General features: G+C 40.4%; 1 long non-coding RNA gene across 1 annotated transcript in view; it reads right to left on the reverse strand.

Moving 5' to 3' along the window:
• Positions 1-3,041: 3,041 nt before the first annotated feature.
• Positions 3,042-27,132, reverse strand: part of LOC146406826 (uncharacterized) — a 46,560-nt gene continuing 22,469 nt past the window's right edge. Inside the window, exon 3 of the long non-coding RNA XR_014840929.1 lies at positions 3,042-3,123. This is a non-coding gene — a long non-coding RNA (uncharacterized LOC146406826). The remainder of the gene's footprint in view (positions 3,124-27,132) is intronic.

The following is a 27,132-nucleotide window of genomic DNA, read 5'->3' on the forward strand; positions in this document are numbered from 1 at the left end:
AACTCTAAATGGGAACTGTGATGACCCGTGTTTGAAAGTAAGGAAATGAATCATAGGACTTGATCAAGACCTACTAGTTCCGTCTCCTAAAGAAGAAACAATGATAAAACCGATGGCTGCCTGATAAGGAAATTGGAGCAAAGAGTAGAAGACAGAAATGCATTAGTCTGGAGTTCCCTTCGTGGCTCAGTAGTTAACGACCCAATAGGATCCATGAGGATGTGGGTTTGATCCCTGGCCTCACTCAGTGGGTTAAGGATCCGATGTTGCCGTGAGCTGTGGTGTAGGGATTTTGGCTTGGATCCTGCATTGCTGTGGCTGTGGTATAAGCTGGCAGCTGTAGCTCCAATTCGACCCCTAGCCTGGGAACTTCCATACACCGTATCTGCGGCCCTAAAAAGAAAAAAAAAAAAGAAAAGAAAAGAAATGCATTAGTCTGATATCTATGGAAGAAAGAATCTTACAATTTGATAGAAGGTGATTTGCTGGCCTGTCTTCTTCACAGGTGGAACCTAAATGTCACAGGTGATATTTCAAATTAATATCTTCCTTAGTCATTAAACATGGAGCTCAATACTGTATCCCTTGACAATTCTTTTTTTGTCCATAAGGAAAACAGAAACCCAGGTGTCACAAAGCTACCAAAGAAACATGATCCTTGCTCAAAGATGTATTTGTGGAAAGGAAAAAATGTCCTATAGTCAGGAATATTAATCTGCCTAAGCAAGCCAAAACTGGAGTGCATGATTACACAACTGGAAGGAAAAGATGACTGACATTTAGCTTGGCTGATGGATTATTAATCATGAGAAAGAAAGGTAAAAGCAATAATAAAGAAGAAAAGGTTTGTTAGTAGGTACAAACTATTACATTTAGAATGGATAAACAATGAGGTCCTACTATGTAGTACAGGGAACTATATCCAGTCTCTTGGGATAGATCCTGCTGGAAGATAATATAAAAAAGAGATTGATGACGGGGTTAATCTTTTGTACAGCAGAAACTGACACAGCACTGTAAATCTACTACCCACTAAAAAAATATATAAGAAGAAAAAAAAATATTTGCTTCATTGCTCTGCAGCATGGAAAAGCAGGTAGAAATGACAGCAGTGACCATTAGTAGATGTGGACCATGTATTTCCTATTCTCTAGACATCCTAGCACTATAAAAAGTGTCTTGATGAAAATATTCAACAGTTATAATCAAACAATGTTGTTGTTACAGGCCTGTAGGGAAAAACAAATAAATATATAATTATTGAACATCTACCTATAACCGAACTAATCACTTAGTATCTACACAAGTAAATGATTTTTGTCTCTAAGAAAGTTGCTATCAAATGAAGGAAACAGCTAATGACAACTCATGATAATAAAGGTGCTATTGCAGAAGTATAACTAAAAAGAGTGGGAAGTGTTCTTACCAAGGACCTCATGCCAAAGATGAAAGATAAGCTCAGCTTTAAAGAGTGGGTAAAATTTTGATAGGCAAATTGAGAAGAAATTCATTCTGGGAAGATGGAACTGAGAGAGCAAAGGTGTTCCTTAAACATGGTTGACAAAAGTATGCTAAATAGGATCTCCAGGTAATTGTCCTGCTAATCCTGATGAGGTGGTACCTTTAGTGGAGGCCATGTCCTTGAACAAACTCATTGCATCTTCACATGTCTTTTTGCCAGCTTCACAGGTGAGGGAACCTCCTGCCACATCCGATAAGGGTGTCACCACTTAGATTCTCAACCAGTCTCTCAGACCTTCAGGAAACCAGATGCCATTATGTTGAGCATTCACTGTACTGGTCAAGGGAAATTAGTTCAAATTTAGTCCTGGCCAGAGTTGGGTTTTAGAAGACAGATGGCACAGTGTGGCATTACCTGGATGAGCAATCATAAGAGTGAATAATTCAGACACTGCTTCAGGGACTCAGCTCAGGCAGCAGACTCCAGCCCAGAAGGACTTTGGGAAACATGCCTGACTTCTCAGAAGCAGCTCTTGATCTCATGTACGAATCAAACTACATAATCTTTCTAGGAAAATAAGATCATTTCTAGTAAAACATTAAAATAAAATCGGGGAAGGTGTCTGAGATTATTTTCTTTAACTGGAATGTCAATATTTTCACATCCTCTGAATTTTTTTTTTTTTTTTTTTTGTCTTTTTAGGGCCATACCTGTGGCACATGGAGGTTCCCAGGCTACTTCGGAACTGCTGCCTCTGGCCATAGCCACAGCAACACCAGATCCAAGCCACATCTGTGACCTACTCCACAGCTCACGGTAATGCTGGATCCTTAATCCACTGAGCGAGGCCAGGAATCGAACCCTCATCCTAATGGATACTAGTCAGAACTGTTTCCACTGAGCCATGATGGGAACTCCTTCTCTGAACTTTAAATGTTATCTTAATTTTTTCAAAACCCCTCAAATTGTTGTTTCAAAGTGTATTAAAGAGGCTTTAAAGATATACTCTGTTAAATGTGGCTATATCTGGAAAGAGCGATTATGGGGTAATTCCACTTTTTTATTTTCAAAGATTTTGAACTGTTTGAATTTCTTACAGAGCAAATATATGTATCAAAGTTTACATAAATATATTTTGCAATAAAAAAGTAATCTTCAAAGGTTGAGAAGTTCCTAATTCATTGTTTCGTATAAAGCAAGCTCTTTGAATATCTCTGGGCAAATGTGTCTTACTGTGTATTTTTGCCTACACTGTGATGCCATGCACTTACAAGTGCTCAATAAATATTAGTTGAATAAAATTATACAAAAGGAAGCAGCAACTGTCTCTGCACCAGGAACACTGTCTAAAGGCCCACCTATCACTGTCTTCTCATTGTTACAGAGCTGAATTCTGCCTAAAATGAACGGAAAATGAGGGAAGGAGAAAACGACCGAATGGGAATCTCAAAGGAGCATGAGGGGGCACTGCCCCTTCGCAAACCCTCCTTAAACTAAGTAATTCTGAAAAGTAACCGTAATTGCCTCTTGGTGGTGGTGGTTGTTTTTTAACCAGCCTTGGTGCAAACCTGTATCTTCCTGCCTGCTTCTGCCGCCAGCTCTCCAGCTGCTGGGTCCAATCCCTTATCATCTCCGCGGCAGCGTCTGGTGTCCCGGCCGCCCTGATGGTAAAGCACGTAGGTACCCTGAGTCCTGCTGTCATGCACAATGAAGGGTGGCCTCCTCTACAGTGGAATGAAGCACAGTTTCAAAAGACCCATGACCACTGCCTGCTTCCCCGCCCCAGCCCCCGCAGATGTTTCCCTGGGCGCATGCTCCACAGGATTGAGTCACCAGCATCGGAAGGCTCCCAGCCCAAGCCTGGCTGCTTTGTTCAAGAGTCGGCTCGGCGCTAGCAAGTGCGCTATTTTTATTCAAACTTGGGCTCAAAAATAAAATTATGCCGAGAGGAAAAGAAATGCTGAATTTGCTTTCTGGAAAGTCTGAGATGAAAGGTTCCCGAAGTCCTGCAGTTATTAGGAGGTCAACACTGAGTGGTTCAATCAGCAGAGCCTATTTTGCATTGGGGTGGGGGTGGAATCAGCCACCTGATCGCTAGCGGCAGCCACCTACACATGGTTACATGGTCAGTAGGATCCTTGCTGCCCCCAGTGCTGGGACCCAGACCTGCCCAACTGAAGCACATCCAAAGCAGAGCACTGGGCCGACTCAGGTAGGATCAGTGAGCTTGGCTGTGTCCCCTTGGCTCCCTCCTAGCCAAGACCACCTGTTACCTAATCCAGAACGCCTAGCACCCATGGAGTCCCTAGTCCCTGCCGAGGTTTGAAAAGCCAGGGGGAAAACCCTATGTGCCCAGAACTCTTAAGAAAGATATAATTAATTCTTTAACAATAGAATTTTAATAGTGTCCACAGAGCCTCCTTTCCCAGCATTCCCTGGCAAGCCCCACCTCCTCACTTGTTCATTAAAATGTATACTTAGGACCTAGTTCCTGTTTATATCATTTGAGATGGTGGTTTACAGTTTGAAAATATGAGCCAAGAGATGGCCTAAATCTAAGCTGGAGGTTAAAGGGGATAAAGAGTGGATGTGGGGATGGTGATCCTGAAATGCTGAATCAGAACCCAAATTGCCATGTCCATCCAGGGAGAGTCCCTGGTCTCTGGATAGTCCCAAATGCTTGAAGGTCTCTGTGTCAAGGCCCTCAGAGTGCAGGTCTGGGAAAACACCCCAGAATCCAGACAGAACATGCAGAAGGAATGAAATGTGTCCACATCTTTCTTTTTCTCCCACCCAGTTATGGCAGGACTTGCTAAGGTCCATGTTTGACCAGGAAGGGTAGGAATACTTATAGCACCATCTTAATTCGTGGATGGGCCAATGAACCTGTGTCTGGGATGGAGTCTTGATCAGGAAGTCTGCATCTTGACAGCCTCCCCTCAGCCCCTAGGCCCTCACTTTCTGTCCCAGCCCCATTTCTCTGCCCCCTCCCCTCATCTCCACCAACCCCCTGTTTTCTCAACCCCTCCCTGGGGAAGAGAAGACATATTTTATACTCTCTGAAACTATTCCTATGATGAACTTTCCCTTTGCCTCTAAGTCATAAAATTGTAAGCCAATTTTACTGCTTATGCCTGGGTTCTGACTGTAAATCTGTGTATGTTTTAAGGTAATCAAAAGAAATATCTAGAAAGAAGAGAAGCAGCCAGTGACTTATGACACATCCTGCCCCCTACCACAGATGATGAGCCCACTATCTTAGAAGCCTACATCCAGAGCAGCTCATCCATGGGTGGAGGGCTCCTTGGCCAGGTCCCCAGACTACATGGCTATTTTCTTTCTTCCTTCACATTCCTCCATTTACTTATTCCTGCCTCTTCGTTGGGAATCCCAAGACTTCCAGGTGCTAGAACCACAAGCGCCATTATTCCCAGAATCTCTTCTGGTCCTGTGTCATCAGCTACCTCCTCCCCATGCTCTTCCCTGCAAGCCCAGTGATAAAGATGCAGCTAAAACACAGACCCAACCGAGGGATCTAGGAGCACAAGGAGAAAGAAAGAGGTGCTGGGTCACTGATTCCCTCCATTTATTGAACTAATTTGTCAATCTCTAGAGGAGTTTATGCAAATCCTGGGATTCACAGGCCAATCAGAATACTGCCTCTGTGCCCACTTCAAGAAATGCTATATTAGAAGTTAAATAGTATCACTTTAAACAACCATGGAGCATCAGTTAAATTAAAAACGGCAGACACAGAAGCGGAAACTAAATGGTAGGGCTGGAGCAAAATGCGGTCTTTCACATAATCATGAATAAGTCTATGGGTCTTTAAATATTATTATCCATATAAATTATCCAAGTACTGAATATCCAATTATTATCCAAATAAATACAGTTTTAAGATACTGTCATATACATTGAACATCTCTTAAAAGCTTGTCTGTGGATTCCAATTTGAGAAGCAGAATTATTTATTATTCCATTAGGAGTCATAGATCACTTACCCCAGAAAACTGAACATTTTGTAAAATATGTCAGGACATATTTTCATAAATGCCTCAAGCCCTGCATGGACCTTTGATTAAGGACTCCCACTTTAATAAAATTCCCTGAAATTCCTTCATCTGCAGTTTACTGTGGAAACACAGGTTAATTTAAATCCTGTAGAAGCTTAGAAAACACTCAGGGAGTTCAATGGACTCTTTGATTTTACTAAACCATCCTTGACTTCCTGAAGGATTACCCCAAGGATAAACACCTCTTGAGGAATTTCAGTTCCAGAACCAGGCTCACTGGGTCTTTGACCCCAGTTCAGCTCAGCTTCGCTAAAAAATCCCAGCAAAGACCTCCAAAGCTTTAAACCCTCTGGAGTAGTTTGTACATCACAGCGCACCTCTAAGCCATCTGAAGTTTAATGGAGAAATGCAAAGCCCAGCAGAACAGAATTCTCTCCAACAGAAATCCAAAGCCAAAAAGACTTTTTTCCATGACATCGGAATGTTTTGTGAGGTCAAGTTTTGGGTTGAGACTCCCCCAGGCTGGTAACTGGAAGGCCCACACCTTCTGGAATAAATGACTAAAGCAGCAATAAGGTAAGGGAAAGAAAAGTTATTTCCTAAGCGTCCCCCAGGAAATGTTTCCAAGTTCAGTGCCAGGTATACTTGGAAGAAAGGAACCTCAAAAATGTGAAAGAATATTTTGATAATAAACATGTAGCTAATCACAACATGCTTTAAAAAAGGAATGCACATTTTATACATTTTACACATTCAAATAATTTTCACAAATAACATTAGTCCTAAAATTGCAGTTTTGAGCATCCATGTGATACTCTCTTTTCCTCATTTAACTCTTTAAAGGTGTGGCCAGGGAATGATTTTTTTGTTTGTTTGTTTTGTTTTGTTTTGTTTTTTTCCTTTTTAGGGCCGTACCCATGGCATATGGAAGTTCCCATGCTAGGGGTCAAATTAGAGCTGCAGCTGCCGGCCTACAGCATAGCCACAGCAACCGGGGATCTGAGCTGCAACTGTGACCTACACCACAGCTCGTGGCAATTCCAGATCCTTAACCCACTGAGATAGGCCAGAGATCAAACACATATCCTCATGCATACTAGTTGGGTTCATAACCCACTGAGCCACAGTGGGAACTCTCCTGGGTAATGAGCTTTAATTCTGTACTTTAACACAGGCAAGATGATCTTGTGGGAAAAAACCACATGGCTGTGCACCAGGGGAAGTCTGTAGTAATCCTTGGGTGTTAGGGTGCTTCAATATGTCTTTGGTTGGGGAATAAAAATCAGAACTAACCTTTCATCCTTTCACTCTTCTTCTAAACAGGATTTTCCCTTGTGTCACCATCCTGTGTATACAAATGAAGTCAGATAAACTGAACTAACTCTTATTTTCCTGGATTATACAAATTATGTCAAACACTTCATTTTACTATATAATCATCAAATTTTATAGCAGGAGGTAGACAACTAAAATAAATGCACTATTGTCCACTAAAATGATTAGGAGAGAAAACAGATGTTCTGACATATGTGAGGAAGAAGGTAAATTTATACCAGGAAGAATGCAAATTACCAGCTACTTTTCAAATCATTTCAAAATATATTATAAACTGCCTATTGACTACTACTTAAATTAAAATTCTGGGAGTTTAAGAAATATAATCCTAGTATTCCTATTGAAACAGTGCTTTCTAAATAGCCCACAACCCTTACATCTACTTGGTGTTGTGGTATTATTTTATACTTATATGTAGCTGTAAGATTTTGATCACTATCTCTGAAGGAAAATATTTCAGAAGGAGATTTTTAAAAATGGTGCATGTGGAGGAGTTGCTACTGTGGCACAGTGTGTTAAGGATCTGACATTGTCTCTGGTGGTATAGGTTTGACCCCTAGCCTGGCCAAGGGGTAGGATTTGGCATTGCCATAGCTGTGGCTTGGGTTTGATCCCAGGCCTGGGAATTTCCATAAGCTTTGGTACAGCTAAAAAAGAAAAGAAAATGGTACATGTGAATATAGATTAAATACTAAAATGAACAGAATTGAGTGGGTAAAAGTTATGGATAAATAAAGGAAAAAATCTGGAAAGGGCAAAAAGAAGGGAGAAAGAAATAATTTAGGGTGCACAAAGGAGAGAAAGTGAATTAGGATAATTAACAAGACCTAAATGGAGAGAGAGATGGATATAAAGAGAGAGAGGATGGAGTAGGAAGCAATGCTCAGCAGGTAAACAGCACAAAGCCAAGAGAGGAAGAAAAGAGAGACTGACACGTAGAGGACAGAGGATCACAGGAGACGTACAGATGTCCCACTCAGTTGCCTTGGACAGCCCCAGCTGCTGTGAGTGTTGGCCAACCTGAGGTTTGCCCTCAGCCCTGAGAGCCACCTCCCCTGGAAATAGCCAGGAGGTCATGCCCACCCTCACGGGGACCCTGACAGGGAAGCTGTAAAGGCCAGTCCTCTGTGCTGTCACCCATGCTCTGCAGCAATGCTGTCTAACAGAAATGAATGCATCATTGTCAATTTTCCCATAGCTGCATTTTAAAAATATAACAGAATAAAGCGTCCAGAGATAGATAGGTATGGCCAATTGATTTTTGGTAAAGGTACAGGGAAATTTGATGGATAAAGAGCAGTCTTTTAACTATTAATCTTGGTACAACTGGCGAGCCATAACTTTGTAATAAACTAAAACTGGAAACCACTCAAATGTCCTTCAGTGGGTGAATGATTAAACAAACTGTCATGGAATAAAAAGGAATGAACAGTCCCTGGGTGAATCTGCAGGGAATCATGCTGGGTGAAATCTACCAATCCCCAAAGGTTACATGCTATATGATTCCATTGATATAACATTCATGAAATGACAAAAGTATAGAAATAGAGAACAGATTAGTTGTTGCAGTGGAGGGGAAGGAAGGGTGGATGCGGCTCTAAAGGGGTAATGGGAGGGAGCTTGGTATCTTGACTGTGGTGGTGGTTATGCTGTAAACTTGCATAGACACAAATGAGTGCACATGTAACAGTGAACTCAGGATAAATCTAGGTGATTTCTTGATGTAGATCTTCACTACACTTCTCTCAGATATTAATATGGGGGGAGGGCACACAGGATATCCCTATCTATTTCTTAACAATTTCCTGTAAATCTATAATTATTTCAAATTTAAGAGTTATAAAAATAAAAACATTTAAGTGCAAGGTTTTTCTGAACATTATCATAAAATAATCATTCCACATACACCTTTAAGGATTCTATAAACATGATTCCCTTGGAATTTCTTTTTTCTATTCGTTAAAATTTTGCACACATAAAATTTAAGAATATCATGACACTCTGCTACATGATAAAGGAGATCCACATGCATTTTAATGAAGTTTATAAGACTAACAAATATCTTCCATATTCTAATGCCATGAATTTTTTCCAGATGACAAATGATATTCATAACCACAATGATAATGAGATGACTCTTAACTCAAATTATTTTTTCATACAAAAGAAATTGGCAGTGGGACACCAATACACAGCCAGAAAACTAGTGGCTAATATTTTCATTAAGAAGACCTATCTAAGAGGGTGGGGGGTCAATTTTAAGTCTATTAAATAGACTCATAACAGAAGTGTATTCACTTCAATTGAATTCACTTATTCTAATTGATAGAATTTTAAGTACAAAAGGAAACTTTGATCAGCTACTTGTCCAATGAGATTTAACATTACATCTTTAAACTGCAGTTAAGTCCAACTTTGCAGTGCTGATGAGTGGCTATTTAGAAAGATTAAGGATAAGAACAGAAAGGTCCAAAATAGACCCAAGTGCTGCAGACAGTAAGCAGATGATAAAAGCAACATTTTTTAATCTCCTGAGGTTTGCTTAGGAAATGGTACTGGGACAACTTCACCATTAAAAACCATAAAGAAAAAAAAATTAATTTAAAAGGTAGCTCCTCACACCCACCCTGCAGCTTAGGCGAGTAGAGGAAGCAGGTTCAAGGTCAGCCAGGGACCATGCTAACGTGAGGGCTCACAGTTTGGGTGCTTTTAAGAGAAATCTGCATTTTTATAGGAAATCTCCAAATTTTTTGTTGGCAACCATTTCAAACATTTGTAAAACACTGTGTGAACCAAGCTGTATTAGTTTCTTAAAGTTGCCTTAACACCCACAAGCTGGGTGACATAAAACAACATAAAATTACTCTCTCACAGTTCTGAGGAGTCTGGAATCGAGGCGTAGCGGGGTTGGTTCTTCCTGGGGCTCTGGGGATGAATCCGTTACCTGCCCTTCTCCTGGCATCTGCAGCAGCCCACATCTTTAGCTTGTAGACACCTAGCTCCAACCACTACTTCCATCCTCCCATCTCCTCCCTGTGTCTTCTGCATCCAATTTTCCCATGTTCTCTGTGCCTACCCCAATCCGGTATGAGTCAACTTGAATGCATCTGCAAAGACCCATCTGAAAATCAGGTCACATTCACAGGGGAGAACTTGAACATATTCTTCATGGGGCACCCAATAAACCCACTACACAAGCATAACAATCTGCACGTCCCATCCAGCCCAGACTACCAATTTCTATCATCCATCTGATGGTAAAATACATTCCAAATGGTTGAAATATTTTAAAAAGAAAGCATTAGAAAACTATTTAAGTAAATATGCATACTCTCAAGGGGTAGATAGACTTTTTAAGCATAATTCCAAATGCAAAATTTACACAGAAAAAAATGATTGATAAATTGGATAGATCTGACCACACACACAAAAAAAGATGTCTCCATACTTTTAAAAATTAACAAAGTAGAAACCAAGATCAGGAATAGCAATGTCATAAAACATTAAAAAATAGTTTATATAAACACAATTATATTTTCTTTTTATTGACTTATAACTCTCAAAAGAAAAACTGGACTAGGACCCTAATAAAAAGAGGAATATGAATGTTTCATAGATATATAAAGACATGTAGAACATAACTAGTTATCAATGCACTGCAGATGCAAAAGCAATGATAAAGCTTCTTCTCCCATTAAATAAATTAAAATTGAATACAAACCACCAAATTAATTTCCAGTGATGGCAAAAGGAAGGGTGGATGTGGGCACATCATGCTTTGCCAGTGAAAATGTAAATTCTTCAACCTTTCTAGGGTCAATTGCCATCTGGTATCAAAAGTCTTAAAAGTGTCCATCCTTTCCAATCAAAGAGATTTTTCTTGAAAATTTTCAGGTGTACATATTTGAAAAGGGCCCACGTATTGAAACAGGTCAGGTTTTCTTAGATATAGACTCTTTGAGATTTCAGGGGGTGGTCTCAAAACGACTCGGGGTGAGAAGCCTGTAAAGCAGAACTGAGGGACGAGAGAGGCTCCACCTTAGCCAGCATCCTGCATGGAGCTCAGCTGGGCTGGCCCTTCAGAGCTCCATGGTTGGATGCAAGAGAGCTGGGATGGGTGTCCCCTTCTCTCTCTCTCAGTCGCCCTGTATGGGCCGCCCCCAGAATGTGAGCATGGGCAAGGCAGCCCTCTGGCCACAGGTACTCCTGAGACCCAGCTGTGGGTTCTCAGTGGGCAGAGGCCCTGTTCTTTTTAATTCTTTATCAAAACTACCTGTATTAGCCCCGTCAGTCCACCTATTGACAATGCATAGAGTTGCATTCTTTTCTTTTCCTTTCCAGCTTTATGGGTGTATATTTAACAAACAAATATTGTACATAATGTGTACAACATGATGGTTTAATATATGTCCACATGATGGTTTAATATATGTCCACATGGTTCCTACAGTCAAGTTAGCTAACACATCCACCACCCTAGAGTTCTCGTTTTCTATGTGTGTGTATTTGTGTATGTCCATATTTGTGAACACTTAAGATCTTCTCTCTTAGCAAAATGAAAGTATACAACACACTATTATTAAGTAAAGTCACCATGCTGCATCCTAGATCCCCAGACTTATTCATCTTATAACTGAAAATCTGTGGTTTAAGGCATACCTTTCATCATTCCTCAGTAAGATTAGGTTAATTAATTTTCCACAATCTATATTAATTATTGTAGAAAAGGCTGGCAGCAAAGTGCTCAGTGATAACAACTATCACTTGCTCATCTACTTTATATAAGATACTATTCCAAGAATTAGAGTAGAGTGGATAGTAAGATATGGAAGACAGTCACCCCAAGATGACTTCTTTCTTATAGTGAGCAGGACAGAATGTGCACATGATGACATTTTTGTTATTTAAAATTAAAAAGACAAACACATAGAAAAGCTTTATAAATATGCACACATATTTATAATTTATATAAAAACTGGAAAAATAATGACAAATAGCTGTCACCCTCATTGATGAGACTGTAGATAATTTTGTTTCTGTATTTTCATGAATTAGTTTTGAAATAAATGATGGAGAACAAGGTAATGTTTTTAAAATGGAGAAATAGGAGTTCTCATCGTGAGTCAGTGGTTAACGAATCTGACAAGGAACCATGAGGTTGTGGGTTCGATCCCTGGCCTTACTCACTGGGTTAAGGATCCAGCATTGCCGTGAGCTGTAGTATAGGTCACAGACGCCGCCCGGATCCCAAGTTGCTGTGGCTCTGGCATAGGCCAGTGGCTACAGCTACAATCAGACCCCTAGCCTGGGAACCTCCACATGCTGTGAGTGCAGCCCTAGAAAAGACAAAAAAATTAAAATTAAAATTAAAAAAAATAAAAAGGAGAAATATTTTATCTAACTCTCCTCTTTTACATTTTCAGAAACCACCCTCCCAATCCTTACTCACTCTATCTCAGAACAGTAGTATCATTAGAAATGACAGGATGACTGGCTCAGGAAGCTCACACCCTTTAGGAACTGATCCTCCTTAACTGGTGATTCATATAAAGTCACTGCACACAGAATGACAGAACTAGAAGCAGATCCCTGGGAACAGGTAAATCTTTCTTGTGAAGAACAGAAGTCAATTTTGCAATAATGACTGTGTATTTTCACTGGGTCCACAGAAAGCCATAAGGCTTTTGATTTAGAGGCAGGGCTATGCTTGCTTTTCCCAAGGGAGAGGAGTGCTATTTAGCAAGGATTATGGGAATAAAGAGTACTGATTGTTAGGAGCTGAAAAATCAATAGAAAGAAAAATGTAAGAGAAGTTAAGAGCATAGAGTAAAATAAAAGCTATGAATGAAAAGTGTCAAAATTAAATATGGTAAAAAAAAAAAAAGTATATGTTAAGTGGACCAATTAGTGGACCATCTCTTTAGGCTAACCTGTCAATTTTAGTTGATGATCTGAGAACAAGTTTGATGAGCAAACTGAAAAAAGAAAATTGACAAAGAAAGAAAAACAACAAAAGCATCAGATTTTTCCCTTAGCTTATTGTTTGCATATTGACAAATTCACAAAATAATGCAATAGATATTAGTTTGACTTCAGCCAAAAATCAGATAGATTGTTTGTATTGATGTAGATACTGATGTAATAAATACAATGGAAAGTCACATAATTAGGAATGACTGACTCACATTCATGGATCAGGCGTCATAAAAATGCTTCATTGTTAATAGAACCAGTTTCCCAGAAAATAATGTCCAAGTTTCTTTTGCATTTGCAATAAAATCCTAGCTATATATATAAAGAAACATCATAGAATTTGTCTCCTTTTGAAAAACTTAAAAATGATTTTTATTTTTGTTTTCATTTTTATGCGTTTCTTGTGTGAATTTCCACTTAATAGAAGGAAATAAATCATTTATTTTTCAATGTATGTGAGATGAAAAGGTGTTATATAAGAAGAAAGACAAAATATTGAAACCAAAGGCACTGGGTTTTGGAAGGCATTTGTGAGACTTAAAAAAGGACTATGCAGGAAATTGTGCAAAATAAAGTTCATTTGGTTCCATATAATCATTTATCAAGTATCCCTTTTATACTAGTCACTGTGTTGTGTCCAGAGAACTCAAAGATGAATATGAAGCAGATGTATTAGTGGGATAGACAGACACATAAATATATCATTCTGATATCATGCATAAGTGCTATCTATCTATTGCCGCGGCCAGAGCTGCAGGTCAGTGGGAGATCCTGGAAGAAGGACGGCTCGGCATAACAGAACACACAAGACGCTTATGTTTAGAAAAGTGGGGACCAGGAGGCACTCTGTTCCGCAGAACAAAGGCGCCTAGGTTTCAGCCCACATACCTTTTATTAGAGAAAGTGATGTAGATTAATGAGCAAAATCAGATGCAATTAATGATAAGGCTATCTCTTAGTGGTTGTGCTTTTGCACGTGCGAAAAATTTGTTTACTGCATCGTTCAGCAGTTTCCATGGTCTCCAACAAGCTATGATAGAGGCATCAATTGAATTATAAGTATTCGAACAAGAGAATTTTTTAAATCCACACACAACATCTTTCTAATCAACTAAGCAACAAAGGAGATATATAAATGTTTTTAAATACCTATAGTAGGCAGAATAACAGCCACCAAAGATGTCCATATATTAATCCTGGAGCCTGTGAAAATGTTATGTTACACAGCAAAGACAAACTAGGGAAGCAGATGGAATCAAGGATACTTTTCAGCTGACTTTGAAAAAGGGAACCAGTCTTGGATGGTCCTGTTGGGCCCAATGTAATCATTCTTAAAATTCTTAAAAATGGAAGATCAAAACAGAAGACAGGGTCAGAAAGCCAGTCAGAGAAGATGTGACTACAGAGGAAAGCCAAAAGGAAAGCTGCCAGCTTTCAGGATGGAGAAGGGGCCAGGAGCCAGGAAGCAGGCTGGATGGGTACAGAGACAGATGCCCCTAGAGCCCCAGAAACAGACAAGCCTTCACCTCCTTTAGCCCAGAGACCTGTGTCAGACTTCTGTCCTCTGGAACTGTAAGGGGACAAATCTGGGGGAAGATACATTTGTGGCAAATTATTACAGCAGCAGGAAATGAACACAATAGCCAAGAGTGATGTGACTTGAGGCATCGACTTCGATCTAAAGAAGTAAGTTTTTCAGACTTTAAATGGTATGAGGGATAAGCAATGAGGTCCTGCTGTACAGCTCAGGGAGCTATATCCAGCCTCTTGTGGTAGACCATGATAGAAGATAATAGGATAAAAAGAATGTGTGTATATATATATATATATATATATATATACACACACACACACACATATATATATATATATATATATGACTGGGTCACTTCGCTCTATAGCAGAAATTGACAGAACATTTTAAATCAACTATAATAAAAACATTTTAAAAAATAAATAAATGGTATGAGGTCATCATATATTTTGCTAAGTTATTTTTTACTTTCTCACTGAGAGCTTCTGGGGAAGGTATGGAGGACTAGCAGGGAAAGAAAAGAAGAAACTCACCAGCAAGGTCCCAAGTGCCAAGCTCTACAATGGGTGTGTTCACTTATCTCACTGGATCCACAAAAAGCCCTCCAAGGAGGGTGTTATTCCACATTTACAGAGAAGGAAACTGAGACTCTGAGAACTAAAGGTAAAATGCTAACATGAGCCTGCCAGACTGCAAAACCCAGGCTCAGTCACCATACCACACTCCTGCACACTGGCAGCTTTGCTTTGGGCTGTATTTGTAGTAACCATTTCCCCTGGGGCTATGTAAGCAAAAAAGGTAACTAACTCCACCTCCTTTTGCACTTAACTTGAAAATTTTAGTTAGAGTGTTTAACTGGCATGGATTAGTAGAGTCAGATTTTTAAGAAAAATTCATGTGCTAACTTCCACTTAATTCATTACCCTTTATTTTATTGAAATGTATAAGTAACTGGAAAAAAAAAAAGATTCTTCTTGGGAGTGCGTTGTCATAATATTTAAAGAGGTTTCCCTTCATTTAAACTAGATTATTCCTTTATGCTGATCTGCCTATTTCTGTGCATTAGTCATGACAGTGCTTGCATTCTACTTGGTGTACTGAGCAAATAAACTTTCCACTTAAAAAAGAAAGAGAAAAAAAGAAAAAGGCAGGTATCTTGTCCAAAGACCTACTTTTCTGCACCATCAGAAAGAGACTGTTTTCTGTTTCAATACCCTATCTCATCAATTCTACGATTCACCTTTTTCCTTTCTTTTTTAACATCTGTGAAATTACAATGCATCTTATATTCACAAAGCTTTACACTTGGCAGCATTTCTTTTTTTTTTTTTTTTCCCCTTTCCTGGTGATATATAAAATAATGGTGTGACATAGAACGGAGGTTTCTTGGAGTCAGTGAGTTAGGACAGCTGCTTCCCTGAGCTGCGCAAGGGATTCTAGGTCCAGAGGCCGTAATTCCCCACCCTTCCTCAGGAATCCGTGCCATGGTAATTATTTTCAACATCAGGAAATACGTTTTATGTTTAACCTAAATCTCTCATGCTACAGCTGAGGTTCCTGCACTGCTGCAGAAAGAAAACAGTCTCTCTCTCTTTTTTTTTTTTTTTTTTTTTTTCTCAGCACTCACTCTGTGCTGAGCAGCAGGCTAGGAACCTGGGAAGGACACACAAGAGATGGACAAGGTCTCCATCCTTGGAAAACCCACACAAGAGGGAAAACTACAGGGGATGCATGTAAGGTAGCACATATGAAAGGACCTAATTGTCACAGGAAAAGCATGTGGACCAACTAATTTTGGTTTTGCTTTTAATATCATCTCATCATTAAGCTTCATTCCTCAAGCTTATTAAAAGCTTAGGTAAAACTAGTTTTGCCTGAAGGTTTCCCCTGGGGCATCAAGTAACCTAGTGTAGTGGATTCAGTTGTTTCCCCCAAAGCGCTGTATTCAAGTCCTAACCCTCCTGTACCAGTGAATGTGACCTTATTTGGAAAAAGGATTTTTGCAGATGTTATTGAGTTAAATGAGATCAGACTTGATTAGAGGGGGCCTTAAAGTGGCATCTTTAAAAGGACAAAAAGGAAAGAGATTTGGACACTGAGACACAGAGGAGGCATGCAAATGGCCATGTGAAGATGGAGGCAGAGGCTGAGGTGATGCAGCTACAAGCTCAGGAACACCAAGGATTGCCAGGAAGTCCTGAGAAGCTGGGGCGATCAAACAAGATGCTGCAATTTATGTCAAAGAGCCTTCTGCTATGTTTTCTTCTAGGAGTTTCATAGTATCTGACCTTACATCTTTAATCCATTTTGAGTTTAGTTTTGTATATGGTGTTAGAATGTTCTAATTTCATTTCTTTTTATATGTAGTTGTCCTACTGTACAGCACAGAGAACTATATCCAATCTCTTGGGATAGAACATGATGGAAGATAGTATGAGGAAAAGAATATATATATATATATATATATATATATATATATATATATATGTATGTATGTATGACTGGGTTGCTATGCTGTTCAGCAGAAATTGGCGCAAGACTGTAAATCAACTATACTTTAATTTAAAAAATAAAAAAGGAGAAGAAGCTGGGAAGAGGCAAGGAAGGATTCTCCCTTAGAGCCTCTAAAAGGGCCATGCCCTTACTAGTATCTTGACTGTAGAGTTGTGAACTTCATAACAGTAAAACAATAAATGTTTCCTGTTTTAATCACCAAGTTTATGGCACTTTGTTATGGCAGCCCTGGGAACATAATGCATATCAGATATTAAAATGAATTGTGGAACAAACCACCCAATAGGACTTGCAATTTTTCAAGGGAAGATGATTAAATTTAAATTCCATCCTTATTGAGAGCTTGAAAGGATGGGGGTCTTGAGATTGATAAAGGACTTTGGAAGGGGATTCTCTGCAGAAATCTAAGGATATGATGCGAGCCCCATCTCTCCCCTGGTCAAAGGACTTCCATGGGACCAAGCAGAGAGCCTGACATCACCCCACATCTAGAGGGGTCCAGAGCACAGTGCCTGACTCTAACCTGGTCGGTAGAGAATACACAGCAGTGTAGCTGACTCCCTTAGGAACTGCAATGAACTGAATGTTTTTATCCCTCCAAAATTCTTACATTGAAATCAAACCACCGAGGTGATGGAATTAAGAAGTGAGGCTTGGAACCCTCCTGCACTGTTGGTGGGAATGTAAACTGGTACAGCCACTATGGAGAACAGTTTGGAGATACCTTAGAAATCTATACATAGAACTTCCATATGACCCTGCAATCCCACTCTTGGGCATCTATCCGGACAAAACTCTACTTAAAAGAGACACGTGCACCTGCATGTTCATTGCAGCACTATTCACAATAGCCAGGACATGGAAACAACCCAAATGTCCATCGACAGATAATTGGATTTGGAAGAGGTGGTATATATACACAATGGAATACTACTCAGCCATAAAAAAGAATGACATCATGCCATTTGCAGCAACATGGATGGAACTAGAGAATCTCATCCTGAGTGAAATGAGCCAGAAAGACAAAGACAAATACCATATGATATCACTTATAACTGGAATCTAATATCCAGCACAAATGAACATCTCCTCAGAAAAGAAAATCATGGAAGTGGAGAAGAGACTTATGGCTGCCTGATGGGAGGGGGAGGGAGTGGGAGGGATCGGGAGCTTGGGCTTATCAGACACAACTTAGAATAGATTTACAAGGAGATCCTGCTGAATAGCATTGAGAACTATGTCTAGATACTCATGTTGCAACAGAACAAAGGGTGGGGGGAAAAATGTAATTGTAATGTATACATGTAAGGATAACCTGACCCCCTTGCTGTACAGTGGGAAAATAAAAAAAATTATATAAAAAAAAAAGTGAGGCTTTAGGGAGGTGATTAGGTCATGGGGGTTTCTGTGACAAATACCTGAAAAAGTAGAGTGGCTTTGTAACTCAGTCATGGATAAGGGCTGGAAGAGTTTTGAAGTGCATGCTAGAAGAAGCCTACATTTCTGTAAACAGACCGATAAGCTAATTCTGGGGAGATGTCAGAAAGAAAAGAGTATAGAAAGCCTCAATCCTCTTAGACAATATCTAGGGTGTTTTGGAGATCATGGGGGCCCCCTTTAACACAGGCCAGCTTAGAGTGCAAAGGTTGCGGGGGCAGAACCATTTTCAAGGAGGGTCATCAGCTTGTTTGGACTAAGACAGTGATGGAATGGCCTACCCTCCCAGAGACTATCAAGACAAAGGATGCATGAGGATCTTCTGTGGGCCAGATATGGACCATGTGGAAGAAAGTGCCAGCCTTGAGCCTTTAAGTCCTTCCAACGGTACCAGCTTCTGGAGCAATAGAATTATAGTAAGAGAGAGTATCATGGGATAGACTGCCCCAAAGACGCTGGAGTCGGAGAAAGGTGGACAGCTCAGTGATCCATGTCAAGGGAAACATAAATAAGAGGTTTCCAGAAGACCTGTCATGTAAGATGGCTCTGCTACTTCTATCTGGAAGGAGTTAGATGAAGTTTTTGAAGATGGTTATGTCATATGATCTCACTTATAGGTGCAATCTTTAAAAAGAGAAAAAAAGACATGGAAAAAGAAATAAGAGTTGTTACCAACTCTTAAGAGGCAGAGGGTAAGAGAGGGGGAATTGAGGAAGGTGGTCAAAAGGAACAAAAAGATCAATAAGCACTAGCAATGTAATGCACAACATGCTGACTCCAGTTAACACTGCTGTAAGATACACAGGAAAGCTGTTGAGAGAGTAAAACTGACAATTCTCATCACAAGGAAAAAAACACTTTTTTTCTTTTTATTGTATCTATCTGAGAAGATGGATGTTAGCTGAACATATTGTGAGAATCATTTCACAATGTATGTAAAGCAAACCATCATGCGGTACACTTTAAAGTTATACAGTGATATATGTCAATGTAAGGGGAAAATGATCACAAAAGGATAGGACTCGAAAAAAAGTGGAAGTTTATACCTTCTTATATATGGATTTAAAATAATTACATATTTAATATTTACCATCTCTCAGTCATACCTGATTTTTTGACGAGTTTTTGTGGTTCATTTTATTCGGTATTGCTCAGAACACATTCTTTGTTGTAATCACTTGTTAAAGAAGAACATTACTAAACTGTAGTGATGCTAGAAACATATAAATAGAACTGGAGAATACAGACATTTTTAGCCAATAAGTGTCTAGAAGATCATAATCCTAGCATGAACAAATAGAGACTATTGAGACCATAACAATAGAGATAACACTACCTACAGTCCAATCTACCCTAGTCCTAACCCATAGGGAATATTTACAGGAATTAAGATGACTAAACCTAGAAAAAAGGAAGACTTAATGGTGCAATGATGATAGGTTACATAGGAGAAAAGCTGTTAAGTGAAGAAAGAGGAAAGATACAAGATCAAGGGTTTCAGCAGTGAGAGAAATCAGGGCTTGATCCTAGAGAGGATTGTTAGCAATGAGAATGGCTAATCTTTCAATGAGGAGGGCCCAAGGTCACCAGGACCTCATAGAATGAATGGTCACTGATGGGGAATGTTGCAAAAGGCCTCACAACACTGAATGAAAAAAATGGATGCAATCAAGCTGCCAGATTCGAATTTCACAAAACCCCAGTGACTGAGCCTAAGTCACCAGCCATTTATTATGTGCAGTAAATTCATTTAGAAAAAGAATCACCAAGCACAATAATTACCACTTTGTTCCATACAGGACATTTCAACCCCAAAACTTCAGCTCTATTTAAGGACTGTCCTCCAAAATGAATCATTTTGGCTTTATTTTTTCTCATCCCACCATGAAGTGAAAATTGCCCCTTCAGCCTGTGTGAACCTTTACTGCTGTCTTACCAATAAAATACGACAAAAGTGAGGCTCCGTGACTTCCACCACCAGGTCATTTAAAAAAAAAGAAAATAAAAAAGCCATGCTCTTACCCTCTTTCTCTGGAAACCCAGCTCTCATGCTAGGAGGAAGCACAGACCCCATGGCCAGGCCATGTTGAGGTTTTTCCAGTCAATGCCCAGCTGAGTCCTAGCCAACTGTCAGATACGTGAGTGATACCTTCTTCTTAACCTCTAACTGCAATTTCTTGGAGGGGGTTTTATGCCAAAACCACATATTGCTGAGCTCAGTCAGCCCCAAGAATCATGAAAAATAATAGTTGTATCAGTCAGGGCTCCTCCAGGAAAGAACCAGAACTGGAAGGATGTAGATTTACTGCAAGGAATTAGGGTCACGATGGTGAGGGCCAACTAGGCAAACCTAAAATGTGTGTGGCAGGACATCAGGAAGGGCAGGCTGAGAACTCTTAGGCAGGAGCTGGAGTTCACTGCATGCTGTTCACGTCTCGGTACCATGCAGATCCCACTGACTCCCCACACAACTCATGTGGCAGATACTTTGCTATTCACATCCTGAAGAATGCACTGAGGTTTGGAGGAGAAAGTAACATGCTAAAGGTGACATGGATGGTGATAGAGAACAGTATGGAGGTTCTTTAAAAAACTAAAAATAGAACTACCATATGATGCAGCAATCCCACTCCTGGGCAGATATCTGGAGAAAACCATGATTCAAAAAAAAAAACATGCATCCCAATGTTCACAGCAGCACCATTTACAATAGCCAAGACATGGCAGCAACCTAAATGTTCATCGACAGAAGAATGGATAAAGAAGGTATGATACTTATATATGATGGAGTGTTAGCCATAAAACAGAAAGAAATAATGGCATTTGCAGCAACATGGATGGACCTAGAGATTATCATACTACGTGCGATGAGTCATTTTTAAATTTTTTTTTCTTTTTTAGAGCCATACCTGTGACATATGGAAGTTCCTAGGCCATGGGTCAATCCAGAGCTGCAGCTACTGACCTAGGCCATAGCCACAGGAATGCCGGATGTAAGCCATGGCTGCGACCTATACCAAAGCTCACAGCAATATGGGATCCCTAACCCAATGAGCGAGACCAGGGGTCAAATCCACATCCTCATGGATACTAGTCGGGTTCTTAACCTGCTGAGCCACAACAGGAACTCCCTAAGTGAAGTATGTCAGAGAAAGACAAATATCATATGATGTTACTTATATGGGGGATCTTATTAAAAAATGATACAAAAGAACTTATTTACAAAACAGAAACAAACTCACAGATTTTGAAATCAAATTTATGGTTACCAAAAGGGAAACTGATGGGGAAGGGATAAATTAGGAAGATGGGAATGATATATACACACTACAGTCTATAAAATAATCAATAAGGACCTACTGCATAGCACAGAGAAATCTGCTCAATAGTTTGTAATAACCTACATGGGAAAAAAAGATTGGATATATGTATATGTATAACTGGTTCATTTTGCTGTTCACCTGAAACTAACACAACTTTGTAAGTCAACTATCCTCCAATAAAAAAAAAATTAAATAAAAGAAAACCTTCTTTGCAGTCTTAAAAAAAAATAAAGTTGATGTGGATGGAGAGCAAACTAGGACAGAATGCAGCCTGACTCCGGAGCCAGCCCCCTCTGCCTTTTGAGTCAAAGCCTAGAGAAGCCCAGACCCTCAAAATACGCTTATTCGTCTCACCTGCAATACATGGCCCTTAATTGCCACCACTACTGTGAGCAAAACAACACTGACATAACCTGTGTCTGGGGACCAGTCTACTGTCTTCACAGCCATAGTCCTGACACAGGTGAGAGAGATGCAGCAAATCTCTGTAAAGTGAAAATACTAGAGAGAAAAGAAGGTAGGCAAAATGTGGGCCTGAGGGTCTAACCCATGAGAGAGAGAGGCAAAGATTTCATGAGAAATGAAATCCATTTTAAAACATCCACTGTGTGTGACAGCCAGGCTGGACAGCTCAGTAGTGGCCCAGAGGACCCAGGACATAGACCTTCCCTCCAAGAGCTGTGTTCAAGGCCATGAAGGGCTGTGGACAGGGGCAATAAACAATGTAAATGTCTATAAAATTTTCAAGGCTAATTACTGAGGAGATGCATAGTGTAAATGTATATCCTCATTTTTACAGAGAAAGGTGCTGAGGCTAAAGACTTTGAATGACCTGCCACCTCTCACGCAGGTAGACCATGCTGATGAGGCCCAGGGCAAGACGTACGGGGGGCTGTCACATTGCATTCATGTTACAAGAGCTGCCAAAGCATGAACTCCACCATCTCCTTTCCACCCTTTCCAGCAAGGCCACACGGCTGACACAGATTTGTCCCAGCAACTTAACAGGGAATAAAAGGCAGACAGGCAAACACAAATAAACCTCAGGCTTGATGTCTTATTTCTAGCCAATTTAGCCAAATTCTTTCCTCCTTCTATCTCTGGGGCAGCCCTGATGCCACCCTGCCTGCCTGTGCCCAGGCCTGTCCTTCTGGCCACCATCATCAGGCATCGTGATGGAAGAGCCCCCTTTGAGTTGGATCTTGTTAACTCCAATTGCTGCTGAGCTGACTTGTCTGTTTTTTTTTTTCACTGTCCTTGTACTTTGGGTCCTATTTCCTGGCGGGGATCTGTTTTTCTTTGCTGGTATCTACGTTTTGCTAAAGCACTCTTAGAGTAAGACAGGTTTTTTGGGTTTTTTTTTTTTGTGTTTTTTTTTGTATTTTATTTTTCTTCCCTATGCATAAACAGCAGAACCTGGACAAGAACACAGGTTTTCTAGTTTCAGACTTGAACTCTTCTTTTTTTTAGGGCCACACCTGTGGTATGTGGAAGTTCCCAGGCTAGGGATAGAATCAGAGCTGCAGTTGCCAGACTATGCCACAGCCACAGCAACGCCAGATCCTTAACCCACTGAGCGAGGCTAGGGATCAAACCCTCATTCTCATGGATACTAGTCAGGTTCTTAACCTGCTGAGCCACGAGGAGAACTCCCAGATTGCAAATCCCTTCTATTCTATTACAAAATTTCCTGGTCCATTACATGACTTTTGTAAGAAATAATCAGCAAATATTTACTGAATACCAACCTGCTCACGGATCTTTGAGCCTAGGGTCTACAAGCAGACACACAGGCAGACGGTCATAACAGCATGTGCTGAAATCACATGCTGGGAAAGCATGGCCTACTATAGGGACACCAGGGGTGCACTCCTAACCATCTCGAGAATGAAGAAGGGTTAACCCAGAGAAGAGCAAGGGGGTGGCTTGACGTTTGCATTCCAAACCATAAAGAGCCCCACACACTCAGGAAGCTGCACACATTGGCTCTCCTGATATCTTGAGGCACTTGACCCAAGTAAAGTTTGGAGTTTGTGATGGTGGGAATCACCAGAAGGAGCTCAGAAAGACCCAAAAATAACTCAAAGATGTATTCAGTGGAAGGAGATGGTGTATAAAAAAAAACGATGAGGCCCTAGTTCCAGAATCCAGGAGCTCATCACCTCCTGGGAAAGACAGATTAATAAACAAATCATTATAGAATGAGTTTGCTTGTTCTAAAAATAGCACACACAAAGGGCTGAGGGCAGCTGAGGAGGAAGCCATTAACACTGCCTGGGGGAGAAGAAAGAAAGGCTTTGTGTAGGTGACAATTGAGCAAAATGACAGATGAGTGGGCAGCAGCCAGTCTCTGCAGAGGAGGTGGACCCTTCCGGGCTGGTGGGGCCAGGAATGGCACCTCCAATTCATCACCCCAAACTGAGTTAACCAAATATTTTGCTATCGTCTTTACACTTTAAGCCTCTGGAATTGGTCTCCTCTGTTAGAGAGAGTGAATGTTAAACTATAACTTACAGTCTCTTCTCAAGGATTCTGAATGTTTACAGAGCACTCCCTATCTGGTGCATTCCAGACACAAAAGAAGCTTTTCACAAGTATCTGCAGTACCAGGAAGCTCTGCTCATTTCTGGAGGCTATATTCTCAGAAGCTTGGTGCAATAACCACAACATCAGAAGCAGGTAGGCCAGGTGTGGGCTGGACCTGGGTGGGGCACTTCCATCCCCATCCTGGTGTCCTTACAGATCAACTCAGAAACCAAGTGTCTAAGGCACAGAGTTAGGAAGAAAGAATCTTCTTTTTCACTAGCAGCATCCAACTTTGCACAGGACACAGCTGGAAAGAATACTATGTGTACTGTGTTCTTACGGTCCAACAAGTGCATTGCTTCAGCACAGAAAATCGTGGGATACAGGTTTCTCAGTTTTTCCCAAAACACAGCTCAATATCAATACACTGAAAAGGGGAAGCTGACTGATAACACAACACCTCCTTTGCTGAGAGAAATACCATCAAGGCAGATTCAGGTTTCCCAGTTCAGTAGAGTTATAAGTTTCATCTGGAAATGGTGAAACATAAACTATATAAATGGGTTGAAAATAAAGGGCTGGGCAGTAATTTACCAGGGAAATATAAACAAAAGATGAAGAAATGGCAAGATTAATAAAAGATTAATATGTAATTTAATGTTTTAAAAAGTCACAGGGTAATTTGATAAAAAGCCATGAGACTGTTGGGGGGGAGATGAAGTAGGAGGCTCGGAATAACATATATACACTACTGTATAAAATAGATGATTAGCAAGCACCTACTGTACAGCACAGGGAAATCTACTCAATAGTTCATAATAACATATATTGGAAAAAAGCATGAATATATGTTTATGTATGACTGATAACTTTGCTGTACACCTGAGATTAATACATTATAAGTCAACTATACTCCAGTAAAATTTTGTAAAAGCCATGAGAAAGATATTATATTTATGAATCTATAGGTACTAAATAACAAAGTAATAAATACATATGATAAAATATCTTAGAATATATATGGAAAATTTGATAAATATACAATCACTGTAGAGCAGTGGTTCTTGACCAAAGGCAATTTTGTCTTCCATGGGACATCTGGTGATGTGTGGACACACTTGTTGTCACCACAGCTGGGTGGGGGAGGGCTACGGGCATCAGGTGAGTATCTGCAATGCCCAGGAAACCCTTCAATGCCCAGGACAAAGTTACTCTTGCAAAACATCAGCAGTGTTGGGGTTGAAGAACACTGCTCTACTGTCTTCCACCTAGGATGTACCTCACTCAACTGACAGGTGGAGTGGTGGAAATACATATATATTTTTCTCTCATATCTATAACACTCTTAAGATTATATTTAAGCTACATAGTATGTATTGTTGTTTGTTTGTTTTTTGTTTTTTTGTCTTTTTTGCCATTTCTTGGGCTGCTCCATATGTTTGATTTAAAAGTTATTGTAGGAGTTCCTGTCGTGGCTCAGTGGTTACTGAATCCAACTAGGAACCATGCGGTTGTGGGTTTGATCCCTTGCCTTGCTCAGTGGGTTAAGGATCCGGCCTTGCCGTGAGCTGTGGTGTAGGTCGCAGACATGGCTCGGATCCTGTGTTGCTGTGGCTGTGGTGTAGGCCGGCGGCTATAGCTCCGATTTGGCCCCTGGCCTGGGAACCTCCATATGCCTCAGGTATGGCCCTAGAAAATACAAAAAAAAAAAAAAAAAAAAAAAAGTTATTGTAAATCCAACTCAAATTTATACTGGTTGGCATGGATTGGCTAAAAAATTATTTGATGCAAACTACTACATTTAGAATGGATAAGCAATGAGGTCCAACTATACAGCACAAGGAACTATATCTAATCTCTTGAGATAGACCATGTTGGAATATGAGAAAAAGAATATATATATATACACACACACACATACATATACATATGTGTATATATATATATATCTGGGTCACTATGCTGACAGCAGGAACTGGCACAATACTGTAAATCAACTACACTTTAATAAGAAAAAAATTTTTGATTTATTGAATGTTACCAAATTTTATATCCCTGAGGAAGATAAAACACCCATTTGGACTCTTAAAGGAGAGAAGCCTATGAGAGAGCCAGAGAGATGGAATCTGTCAAGAGTTCTCTGTGCTCAGACAGAAAGAAGCAGGGGAGGAGTTCCCGTCATGGCTCAGCAGGTTAAGAACCTGACTAGTGTCAGTGAGAATGGGTTTAATCCCTGGCCTCACTCAGTGGGCTAAGCATCCAGCGTGGCCATGAGCTGTGGTGTAAGTCACAGATGCAGCTCAGATTCTGCATTGCTGTGGCTGTGATGGAGGCCAGCAGCTGCAGCTCTGATTTGACCCCTAGCCTGGAAACATCCATATGCTTCAGGTGTGGCCCTAAAGAGAAAAAAAGAAAGAAAGGAAGGAAGGAGGGGGGGAGGGAGGAAGAAATAGCAAGAGAGAAAGCAAGAGAGAGAGGAAAGAAGGAAGGAAGGAAGGAGCAGGGGAAAACAAAAGGTTGGAGCCCTGGTCAGGGGCTGCTGTGGTCAGGAGGGGTAGCCACAGGACGCAGAGGCTGTTCTATCACCCAAATGTCACCTGTTCTCCTCAGAACCAGACAGACAGGGCCACAGGGGCTGCTCCCTGGCCCTGAAGGTGCCATTAACCTTCACATTCAGCAGACCCCCTGACCCCTGCCAAGAGTACTGTGCCCAGTGGCACCGGTGCCAGGGTCCTGGGCAGGAGGGAGGAGGTGGGTTCTTCAGGCCATTCTGCTAAAATAGGCTTCTTCCTTTTTTGAATGCTAAGTTAGAAATTTCTCTCTCACCAAACTGAAAAACAACAAAATCTCTATAAGTCCTTGAGGAACCTGCTTATTCATTTTTATCTATCATTATACATTAAAGCTCCAGCTAGTAATATTTTTATTAATTATTTATTTTTGTCTTTTTGCCATTTCTTGGGCTGCTCTTGCGGCATATGGAGGTTCCCAGGCTAGGGGTCGAATTGGAGC

The sequence above is a fragment of the Sus scrofa genome, chromosome 1 (assembly GCF_054392235.1).
Source record: "Sus scrofa isolate SSC_HxYL_T2T_F1_AM1 chromosome 1, Sscrofa_HxYL_maternal_Yorkshire_Landrace_v2.0, whole genome shotgun sequence".
Taxonomy (NCBI): Eukaryota; Metazoa; Chordata; class Mammalia; order Artiodactyla; family Suidae; genus Sus; species Sus scrofa.